The 11,854-nt window shown below is 37.5% G+C and overlaps 1 protein-coding gene and 1 pseudogene across 2 annotated transcripts in view; one reads left to right on the top strand and one right to left on the bottom strand.

Moving 5' to 3' along the window:
* The window catches only part of Plppr1 (phospholipid phosphatase related 1), a 344,999-nt gene that overhangs the window by 177,756 nt on the left and 155,389 nt on the right, over positions 1-11,854 (bottom strand). The gene's annotated exons all lie outside the window — the stretch shown is intronic.
* Positions 8,926-9,991, top strand: LOC105743057 (annotated as a pseudogene).

Raw genomic sequence — 11,854 nt, 5'->3', positions numbered from 1 at the left:
AAATGAACTCCCCTCACAGTGAGAGACACCACAGAGGGATGTAGCCAAGCCTGGGGTAAGTCGCGCTTTGCTTCCAGTGTTCCATGATCAGGGGAGCATTTCGTGTACTCTGTATCGTCCGCCCTTAGGATTATGAAGGAGTACATTACTGATAGTACTACTCTAAGCTGGGCTTTCTAAAAGGGTATGGTCTTAGACTTTTAAGTTTTATATTTAACATTATACTATTTATTGAGTTAATATCTATATAGCATAGACATGCTGTCCATTATTTTCAGTATTGCAACCTGTTTCTTTATCTAGCAGTCTTGATATTTCTTACCATATATAGATAGATAGGCATACATAGCTATAGATATATACAGATAGAATGATATTACTTTCTTTTTGCCTTTCTACTTCTTATGTATCGTTCAAGGCTCAGTCTAATTTCTTTCTCTGCCATAAAGCCATCTAAGATGATTAAATTCACTCATTGATAACACTTGTGCTTTGATGCACCAAAAATTCATGAACTTTGACTATTTGAGCCATTTTACTTTGTTTCTTAATTATTCTCAATATAATTTCATCAACAGTAGGGTGAACATCCAGAGAGCTAGCTATGTAGAGTAAGTACGTGCCTGGCAAGTGCAGCTTCCTGAGTTCAAACCCCAGTACTACAAAAAAAAAAAAAGAATGGTGGAGTGAACAAAGGCAACTCTTAAACCCCAGGCAGCTCATGACTTGCCTTTCATTCTCTCATCTTGTTTCTTTAGTCAGAAAGTTCTTTTTTTTTTTTTTTTTTTAATTTTTTTTTTTTTTTTTTTTTTTTTAACTGAAGTGCCACTGGAGATTTATTAGAGAAACTACCTGTACCGCAGGATCGTCACCGGAAGTAGCTTCAAGGCTCTTGTCCCTACAATGACCCGCCTTCGATTGCGCCACCAAGTGGACCTGAAGGAAGCTTTAGAGAACAAAGTCTTTTTTTGGTGGAACTGGGGATTGAACTCAGACCCTTCCGCTTGCCAGGCAAGCGCTTATCCTACTGAGCCACCTCCCCGACCCTAGAAAGTTCTTATGTAACTTTCTGTGGACGCATGTGCTATATTTTCATCCCAATTATATGAGTAATCTGACTTCTGAGTTCTTTTTGCCTCTTATGGCACATAGCACAGAACTTTAAATTTTGGCTAAGTGAACAATGCATGCTGAATATTTATGGTTGTTCCAAAAATATCCACGGAGGAGATTACTGAGTTTACCTTTAGCGTCAACTCCCTTTCCTCTTACCTCATAGACCTCTGCAGTAAAGAATGCTGGTTTTATTGCTTTGTCATATCTTCAAAAGAACCCTTGATTAATATATGACAGTTGTGAATATTTATATTAGAATAAAAACTACGTAGCAACTCGATTTTGGATCAGTGGTTTTACTTTCTTGTCTTAGTTACTCTTCTCTTTAACCCCAAATTAAAGAGATAAAGGTTTATTTGCCTCACAGTTTGTAGAGGTTTCAGTCCATGAAAGCTCTAAGCTGGCTCCAAGGTCAGGTGGCATTGCAGAGGGGCAACAGTTCATGGTGACAGAAGACAGAAACAGCGACAAGAGAGCAGGTACAGGCCTCTTTCTGGCCCTTATATTATATGTAGGCTACCATGAATTTGGCATAAACTCTAGATTCAGCTACCTGTGAAAAGTCTGCCCCCATGACTGCAAGAGGCTTTTGGAAGACATCTAGACACAAATTATACCATTATTCCTCTTGGGAAAATTTAAAAAAGAAAAAAAACCCTGAAGATCTTTTACTTTTCTCCTTTTAATTTTTAGTGAAAATACTTAAAAATGTTTCAAAGGATAAAGACTATAAAAATGAAGGAAATAAAGTGATATAGTGCTTATCTTCTATACAAAAACATGTAAATTAGCCCCCAAAGGTAGATACTTTTTGACTATGCTGCTATTTTCAATTAACATTGGGATAAAGCTCACGTCTATTCCAGTATTTCTACAACGTCCTCCTTTTGTCCAGTTACCTTGCTAGCCTACACTGAAACCTGGGCAGGTTTATCCAGAGCCTGAAGTTCACCCTAATGTCCCTAGACCCCACAAGAATGGCAGGATTTCCCTCTAGTTCATCGTCAATCCCATCACATCTAGACAATAATGTACCTTTTTTGAAATGAACCTGAGCACTAGTGTTAAGAGTCTGACAAGTATGGGTCTGAACCCAAGTGACAACTTTAGAACTGAGTAAACCAGCTTAAGACCCTGTGACCTGCTGCATTCCTATCTACTTCTTGCTATTCAGAGAGGTCAGTCACCAACACGTGCAGTGTTTAGTTCATGGCTGATGCTGCATAAGCACATTCTTAATGAAAGCTCCTTACACTCAACACTTGGAGCTCAGTGTTCTGCTTTGACCCTTGAGTGTCCAGATTCCCTGATTAGAGAGAAACAACGACCCAGTTCTGCTGGAGTGGAAGGAACTGTTTTGAGAACATTAGCCATACTTATCAAATATTCTTATCATTCAAGCAGATAAAAAAGATTATTAGTTACTTAGCTTGGACTAAATCCCAGGGCACCTAATTTGTTACATCTATATTCAGAGAAGCTTCAGATTTGAGTGCGAATTAGTTAATTCCATAATTTTGTCACAGAGAAACCACAAAGTAGTCAAGCAGGCAGCATGTGCAGATTACATATCAGCTGGTGGGGTGGAGCTTTATGAGGAGGAAATTCATTTGTGAGATTGGAGGAGAAATCTGGATAATGAGATAAGGAATGTGATAAACGAACCAGCAGGAAAAACTTTAAAAGCGCCTGTGAGTTCTGCCTGAAGCCCTTAATTAACCACATTCTCCACCACACTGAGCAAACCCATCAGGGCAGCCAGGAAAATAAAAACCTAGCATGTAGAATTCAGCAATGGGTCAATGTCAGCAAAGTGGTAGGTCAAGCTCAGAAGATTTTAAGAGTCTCAGGAAACAAAAACCCAAAGCAATGGTGAGGCTGGAGTTAGAATGTTCTCAGACTTAATAATGAATAAACGAGCCTATTCCCTCTAGTTCAGTGCATCATGCTCACAAGCTTCCCTGGCTTTGAAAAGAAGAAAGAGATAGCTGCAAAAATGTATACACATCAGCTTGTACATGACATGTTGGCACAAAACTTGCAGATTCTTCTCTAAGTACAGAAATCCAGGCACAAAATCATTTGCTTTGCCCTTGAGAAACCAGACACTTTTGAGACTGCTTGGCAGATGAGCCAAAGCTGTTTGCAATGAAAGAGTTTACCTAGGGGCTTTGTATTGACATAGCCTTGGTGCAACCCAAAATCTTACATCAATTTCATGTTAGGACAAAGACTAGGCAGGATACGTTCCTGCAGTGTGGGGACAGGAAGATCCATGATAGTCTTTCTTCAGTAGTACAGGTATATCTGGTTGAAAGGTGAAAATTCTAATCTACACAAGGACTGCTTACTGGATACTCAGTATCTTATCACATAACATGTTATCATTCATCGCAGTTCTTTAAGGAAGATATTGTTTTATCTTCATTTTACAGTTGTGGATACTGAGGCTCAGAGAGGTCAAGTAACTTGCCTCAGGTACTTACGAGGCTAACAATTTGAAGCTGAACCATAATCCAGATCTAATCTAATTTGGACTCCAAATACAGTGGTTTTATATCCTGTGACACTAGTTTTTCATCCTCTATAGATTTATCTAGGATAGTCAGACATAGTTAATATGAATTAAACACTTAAAATAGTGGAATCTCAGCAAAGAAAGAGGTCATGAGTTGCCTAATCCAAGAACATACCCTATGCTGAAATTTCCAGAAAGGGACAATTTTTAAAAGGTAATAGATTTTCAAAGATAAATAGTTTTAAGACCTGAGGATATTCCTATATAAAATAACATTTTCTCCTTTCTTGAACAATAGCTTATATTTTGAATGCCTCCTGAGCCAAGCAGAGCCAAGCTAGCTGAGATTGCTTTAAGGAATGCCTATGATAATCTTACAAGGCAGGCGCCATTATCAATAAATCCACTTAGAATAAACTCACCTGTAAATAAGAAAGCTGAGGGTTATGGTGGGCAGTTAAATAGCCAGGCACAAATCCAACTTATTACTGTGATCTGCATGGTATAAAAAGGCACACAGTGGGCTGGTGGGATGGCTCAGTGGTCTAAGGCACCTACTTAGAACAAGCTTAGCAAAGAACAGGGACCGTGGTTCAATCCCCCAGCACCACATGCCAGCCAGCCCCGCCCCCTGGTGGGCTGAGCTGGCCACACACACACACACACACACACTCTCTCTCTCTCTCTCTCTCTCTAAATAAATAAATAAACTTTAAAATTTAAAAAAAAAAAGGCACACAGTGTAGGAAAATTAATAAACTTAGTAAATTCCTATTATCCTCTGGCATCACACAAGTGGATAGTTTTGTGCCTACTTTTAAGTCTCTAAAGGGGTGCCCAATAATTTTATCCTTTCTTCAATCTAGTGTATGTCCAAACTGTTCCTCTGTGGTTTCCTAGACCCTGAATGACTTGAATAAGTGAGGCGATATTATAACTATGATGTATGGAGTTACATTTGGACCCTTGGAGCGAAAACCTTTCCTACAGTTTGTTCTACTTGCAGTGAGCTCTGATGATCAGAAAATCCTACTTGCATTCAGCTGACAGTACAATTCACTTAGGAATGTCCCACTTGTAGCTCTTGCAGGTCAAGGGCAAAAATCCATGCTTATGAAGTGACATTACTAAAAGCAGAGGTCTAATGCTATTCATTGAAGCATAAGTGATCTTGAAGAAAATTGAGAGATATCCTTTTTCAAGTACAGATTTAATAGCTGAAGGAGTACAGTTTTTTATATCCAGCCAACCATCCAGCTACAGATGACTGGTCTCAGTAGAGTGGATAGAATTTTTTTATAAAATATTTCAAATACATTTTGAATGTATAAGTGGTTGGAGAAACCAAAAAAGTTAAGAACCTTGTTTTTTAATTCACATTTGTATTTAACTTGAAATTATTTCCAATGTTATGATTTTTATATAAATACTTATGGAGTTCTAATAGATAATTAGATTATAACCCTTAATCCAGGGATTTGTCCATTTTTTTGCTCTCCATCATAATGTGAGCTTTCTGCTGATATTTGATCCATGCTGAACAACTGTTGTAATAGACTTAAAGTCATGTGTTTAAAGTATCACATTTGCTATACGTACCTCATCATGGAATTTTTATTTATTTATTTATTTTTGTATTTTAGGGAAGGGTCTACAGGGTGTTCAGGGTCTCACTACTATATTGGATTTGTAGTAATCTGCCTGTTTACAGCCTCCCTGGGATTACCATGTGTGCCACCACGCCCAGTCTTCATCGCCACCACGCACAGTCTCCATCGCCATCTCGGCTTGCCCCCGGGGTGGGGCCAGCACAGCAGGCCCAGGGGATCGAACCCCTGGCCCTTGCGTCTGCTTGCAGGCACTTTAATCTGCTACGTTATTTGACTGGCCTTCATCATGTAATTTAGAATCTTTATTTTTGGACATAAATTTGAAAACTCAAATCTCATGACAAAATGGATATCCCATGTGAAAACTTTCATTTTTATCAAAGAGTAATAAAGTAACAACTGCCCATAAAGGAGACAGCACAAAGCACACAAGCACAGCTTGTAGGATCAGCCGGGCAGCATCTCACCTAGGTGTCTTCATAGGGTTCCCACAGCAACCAGTGAAGTGCAGATTACCTTCCATTTTTACTGTGAAAGAAACTAAGGAGTAGAAAGGCCAAGTAACCTTTTCAGTATCCTGTAGTAAAAGTAGTTATTGAGTCAGGTTCTCAGATGAAAACATTTTACTAATTAGAGAAAGAGTAGTTTGCAACGACCCAGAGGTAAATAGAACGACTTTCCTCTTTCCTGCCCATTTCTAGCAGGCTCAATTTCTCCCCAGGTATGTACTTCGGGACCCAAATGCACACCAAAGTCTTTCACTTATACTTAGCCTTCTCAGCTCAAGTTCTTAGCCATTAACATAATGTGCTCAGCTCCACCAAATTGGTCTCAGTCTGTTTCCTTCTGACACCATCAGGCCCAGAAAAGCAAAATAAGTCTGCTTTGTGAAAGAATCTCTTTTTAAAAGACAATAAAAATAGTTTTAAAAAGTTAGAAATGAGGGGCTGGGGATATAGCTTAGTGGCATAAGGCCCTCCCTGGCAAGTACAAGGACCTGAGTTCAAACACCAATAACAACAACAACAACAAAAATAAATGACACACAGTTTCACTAAACAATGATAGGAATTCCACAATGGTATTATATTGCATGTTGTTGCCTTCAAATCAGTTGTTCAGACTACCAGAAATAAACATGCAAAATTGTTCAAAAAAATGAAGCATATATATATATATATATATATATATATATATTTCCCTTCCTTCTTTCTTTTCTCCTTTCCTGATCCCAGTTCTTTCTTCCCTTTGAACAGTTTGTTTCCCTTTGAAAATATCTATTGCACCTTTCAGATTATTTACTCTTTCAGGTTCTTACGCTAAGGAGACAATATGATGTTTACATGTGCTACTCTGATTTAGTTCACTTATGAGTTGGTCTCTAGTTATATGCACATCTTAATAATCTAGGACTAAAAGTCTCACTCTTTAAAAAATAAGATAGAAAGGTTAAATTGTCAATGCACAACTTGAAAAACAGTGGTTGTTCATTTCAACCAGCTCAGTTCCTATCAACGCTCTCTTTTGTCCAAGTTGCATTTCTCATGCATTTCCATTGGGTTTGCCTGTAGAAGTGATCCCTGTGTCATTTTCTGTCTCCTGGAATTCTGCTCTTCTTTACTACATCTCTGATTTACCATCTCTTCCCATTTGTCTTTCATTTGGTCTTTCTATTTTGTCCCTTGAGGTATTAATTCTTCATAAAAGCCTTAAAAATACAGAAAGTAATATAGGGTTGAATTTAAACTCCATGTCTTATAACCCCAATGACAGTCTCTTATTCCACCTTCTCAGCTCCATCTCCCATCTCTCAGAAGCAACTACAGTGAAACACTTTGGTTATTCCGATATTTAGTTATGAAATCTACAATTTAATGATATAATTAGTTCCATCATACAGAGCAGGGTTGAAAGGTAGCCAAATTATAGAAAGCTGGGCTATAATACATGAGGTCCTGAGTTCAAGCCCCAGCACCAAAATAAAGCAAAGGAAAAATCATTTGACTCAAACAAAACCTCAGAGAAGGCAATCTAGAGGAAACTGTGTTACCACAGCCCAAATTACCACTCACCTCTTCCAAGTAAAGATAATTCAAAATACAATGAACTTGGGGCCAATTTCTATGTTTAAATCTCTATGATAATAGAGCCCAAATAGAAATTATATATATATTCTATTTTTGTACTTCAATTGAACTTTTAAATACCTATACTAATACATTGATAAGTTTGGGTTTCTGTATAGTCACATAAATTTGAGTTTTCATGATAAAATTCCATTCTCAGTTATCCTCATAGGATCAGTTATGAGCAATCAAATAAGGCCTACTTATCTGGAAAATAAAGTTGGTCATCATCAAGATTATATCCCTGATTATGCATGTAAGGTAGGGGAAGGGCTTTTATATCATAGATTCCTATTTAGACATGTGTTTCCTCTTTAGATGGAAGAAACATGCTAAGGATGTGAAGTAACCAGGCTAAGTTTAGCATGTACAGACTCACTACATGAAAAGTAATAAATAGCCATTGATTTCTTCAATCCATTCACTTAGCTGAACAAACACCGATCTTTCGAAGTTTTGAAGTTGCTGATACCTAGCGGTGCCCTTTGAACCTTCCTGCTTCAACTGATTTGACCAAACCTCTACCTGTGCAGCATGTGCAACATCTCTTTACCTAAGGTCATTTTTGCCTGAAGTAGACAATATTTGCTTGGCCACCTACAATGCAAGCTGAAGTGCCACGGAACTAGACCTAGAACAGGAGCCTCCAAACCATGTCTGATGCTGGTTGTGGGGAAAACAAAACAAAAACTCCAATGCCCAGTTCCCTCACACCTTGGATAATAAAACTCTGAAGCATATATTTCATACTGTTTCAGACTTTCCTATGACATAAATGTCACTCACTCAAATTTATATTTTGCTGGTGGTCTTCCTTCTCTGTCTCACTGTTCCACTCTACTATTGATATTTGCTGTTATTTCCAAAGAAACTTAAAATTGTTTTGTAGCCACCCTCAATATTTCTATAGAGGTCCAAATTAAACAAAAGTCAGCTCTTGTACTAAACTCTGATCCTATAATCTCTCATCTCACTCTCACTTCCACTGAGCTCCTTTCTTTCTAGGAACCAGTCATCTCTTGTTTTATGAAGAAACCCTCTGGCATTCCATTCTAGCTATCTTCCTCATCCCCCTCCCATTTTCTTTCCATTGAATCTAAAGAGGGCTCTACATATGTGGTATGATAGAAAACATAGCTAAGGTTTAAATAAAAATGGTAAAATTTATTATAGTAAAAGACATTGTCATTAATCCCCCTCCAAGGAAGCCCTTCACTGTTTTGAACACATTTATCCCACTGTTCTCAAACACTTCCCACTTCTAGAAGCAGTTCCAGCATCCTCTTTTGTGTCTTCATGGTTCCCTTGATGTCCTGAATCACTTCAAACTGTTTGTGGAAATTTTTGTTAAATAAAAACATTACAGTGTGTCCTCAAACACTTTATTCACCAGAGGTGTGATTTCTGGCTCTTCTCTACAGTTAAAGCGATCGTGAGTGTTAAGCAGTTTGAATTGACTCAGAACATTAAGGCAGCTATGGCAAAGCAACTAAAGACACTAACACACAAGCACTCTCAGAACTGCTTCAGAAAGTGTCAAGAGTCTGGTCTCAAAATGGAGGGTCATGATCCATTACTAACCAGAGTAGTTGAGGAAGCTGTTTATTGATGGTCTGAGTTTTCAAACTACTGATGATAGTTTAAGAGAACACTTTGAGAAATGGCGAACACTCAGATTGTGTGGTAATGAGAGACCCTCAAACAAAATGCTCCAGGGGCTTTGGTTTTGTGACTTACTCTTGTGTTGAAGAGGTGGATGTAGCAATGTGTGCCCTACCACACAAAGTTGATGGGCGTGTAGTGGCACCAAAGAGAGCTAATTCTACACATGATTCAGTAAAGCCTGGTGACAATCTAACAGTGAAGAAAATTTTTGTTGGTATTAAAGAAGATATAGAAGAATATAATTTGAGAGATTACTTTGAAAAACATAGCAAGATTAAAAACATAGAAGTTATGGAAAACAGGCAGAGTGGGAAAAAGAGAGAATCTGCTTTTGCAATTTTTGATGATCATGACAGTTGATAAAATTGTTGTTCAGAAATACCTCAATTAATGGACATAATTGTGAGGTGAAAAAAGCCCTTTCTAAATGAGAAGTACAGTCTGCTGGATAACAAAGGGGCCATGGAGGTGGGTCTGGCAACTTTATGGGTCATGGAGGAAACTCTGGAGGGGGTGGAGGGAATTTTGGCTGTGGCAGAAACTTTAGTGGGAGAGGGCATTACAGTGGTGGAGGAGGTGGAAGCAGAGGTAGTTATGAAGGAGGTGATGGTGGATATAATGGATTTGGAGGTGATGGTGGAAACTATGGTGGTGGTCCTGGTTATAGGAGTAGCGGAGGGTATGGTGGTGGTGGACCAGGATATGGAAACCAAGGTGGTGGACACAGTGGTGGTGGAGGAGCATATGATGGTTACAATGAAGGAGGAAATTTTGGTGGTGGTAACTATGGTGGTGGTGGTAACTATAATGATTTTGAAAATTATAATGGACAACAGCAGTCAAATTATGAACCCATGAAGGGGAGCAGTCTTGGTGGAAGAAGCTCTGTCAGTTCCCACAATGGTGGTTATGGATCTGGTGGTGGAAGTGGTGGATATGGTAGCAGAAAGTTTTAAAAAGCAATAGAAAAGGGCTGTAGTTCTTAGCAGGAGAAAGAGCAAGGAATTGTCAGGAAAGCTGCAGGTTACTTTGAGACAGTCATCCCAAATGTGTTAGAGGAACTGTAAAAATCTGCCACAGAAGGAACAGTGATCCATAGTCAGAAAAGTTACTGCAACTTAAATAGGAAACCCTTCTGATTCAGGACTCTCATAGCCACAGTTTGTAAAAAGTGCAGCTATTGATTAATGCAATGTGGTGTCAATTACATGTACATTCCTGAGGTGTTTTATCTGTTGTAGCTTTGTCTTTTTCTTTCTTCTCATTACATCAGGTATATTGACCTATAAGTTATGGTACTGGCACCAAGAATAAAAACTCAAGGAATTTTTAACTTTTCAAAAAAGAAAGAAAGAAAGAAAGAAAGAAAGAAAGAAAGAAAGAAAGAAAGAGGCAAGAATGACAAACAAGTGTCATTTCAAACACAAGTGTGTTTTAAGTGGAGGAGTATTTTGAGGAATGCAAAAGCAATGTATATTTTACTATACTACATTTAAAAATTTTTAACATGTATTTTTAATTCATATTTCTGTTCAAATTAACTATGTTCCTACTAAATCATCATGTCCCCATGTTTACTAATTGCAATCTGGCTTCTTTATTCATCTCTCTAGTGAAGCTTTTTTTATCCTCAAAATCGCTACCAATTTTGCTACAACAATCTTCTTAATACAAAATCCAAGTAGCACTTTTCTGACCCTGATTCACTTGACTTCATTTGTGTATATGATGCCACAAAAACTATCTTCATTAACTTTTATGACAACATTCTCTTGATTTTCCTCTCACATTTCTGCTTATTCCTTTGCTGAGATTTATTCTTTCAAAGACTAGTTTAATATTGATGTTTTCCAAGGTTGTCCTTGCTGATACCTCTTTTCCTGGGTAACTTCATGTATCTCCATTGTCTTAACCATCACAATATTATAACGCCAATCGAATGAATATATTCGGGAGTGATGACTTCTGAGTTTAGATACACCAACAAACCATCCCATGAGGCATGTTTGCTAATTTTTACAATGACTAAATTTCATATATCCAAGATGGAACTAATCAATATTAGCTCAAATATGCCACAACTTGTACCTTACTAAGTGAAAACTCCAAACGCCCAATCAAAAATTCCTCTCTCAGAGACAAAGACCCATCAATTAATAAGTGAATTTCGCTTCACAAATCTCAAATGTACTCTCTCCTGTCCATCTCCACATCACAGAAGAAACAAAAAGTATGAATCACATTACATGCTTGAATCTGGTATCTCAATTCTGTCATTATAGCAGCTCCCTACAATTCCACGTTAGCTTCCTATTTGGGTGTATTATCTCCAGGCTTCATAACCATGAATCCACCCTCAATTTCGCTACCAAATGTCTCTTTCATAATAAGAGAGCTTATATCAATGTCAGATTCATCAGTATATAAACAATAAAGCTCAACCTTCCCTACATGTCTTATAGAGATTCACTATTTTGCCTTGCCTATTACTTGCTATTCAGAATCACATAGTTCTCTGTAAATACGGATGGAGCTCCTTAGTTTTTTTTTCTTTTTCACTTTTTTATTTTTAAAGAGAATAATAAATAGCAAAAATAATCTCATTAGACACAATACAGAATTTCACTTTTCAAAATGATAAGAATTCAAAAATATTGCGTATTGTTATCTTAATAATATCACATATTGTTGTCTTCAAATCATTTGTTCAAAATACCAGATATAAGCATGCAAAATTGTTCAAAAAACTTAAGAGGAAAAAATTAAAATTTTTTATTGATTTAAAATATTTAAAGAATTAAGAATTAACTGCTTTCAAT

Source organism: Octodon degus, unplaced genomic scaffold, assembly GCF_000260255.1.
Source record: "Octodon degus isolate 3935 unplaced genomic scaffold, OctDeg1.0 scaffold00094, whole genome shotgun sequence".
Classification (NCBI taxonomy): Eukaryota; Metazoa; Chordata; class Mammalia; order Rodentia; family Octodontidae; genus Octodon; species Octodon degus.
The sequence above is the reverse complement of the archived record's forward strand: the minus strand, read 5'-3'. Positions and strand labels throughout refer to the sequence as shown.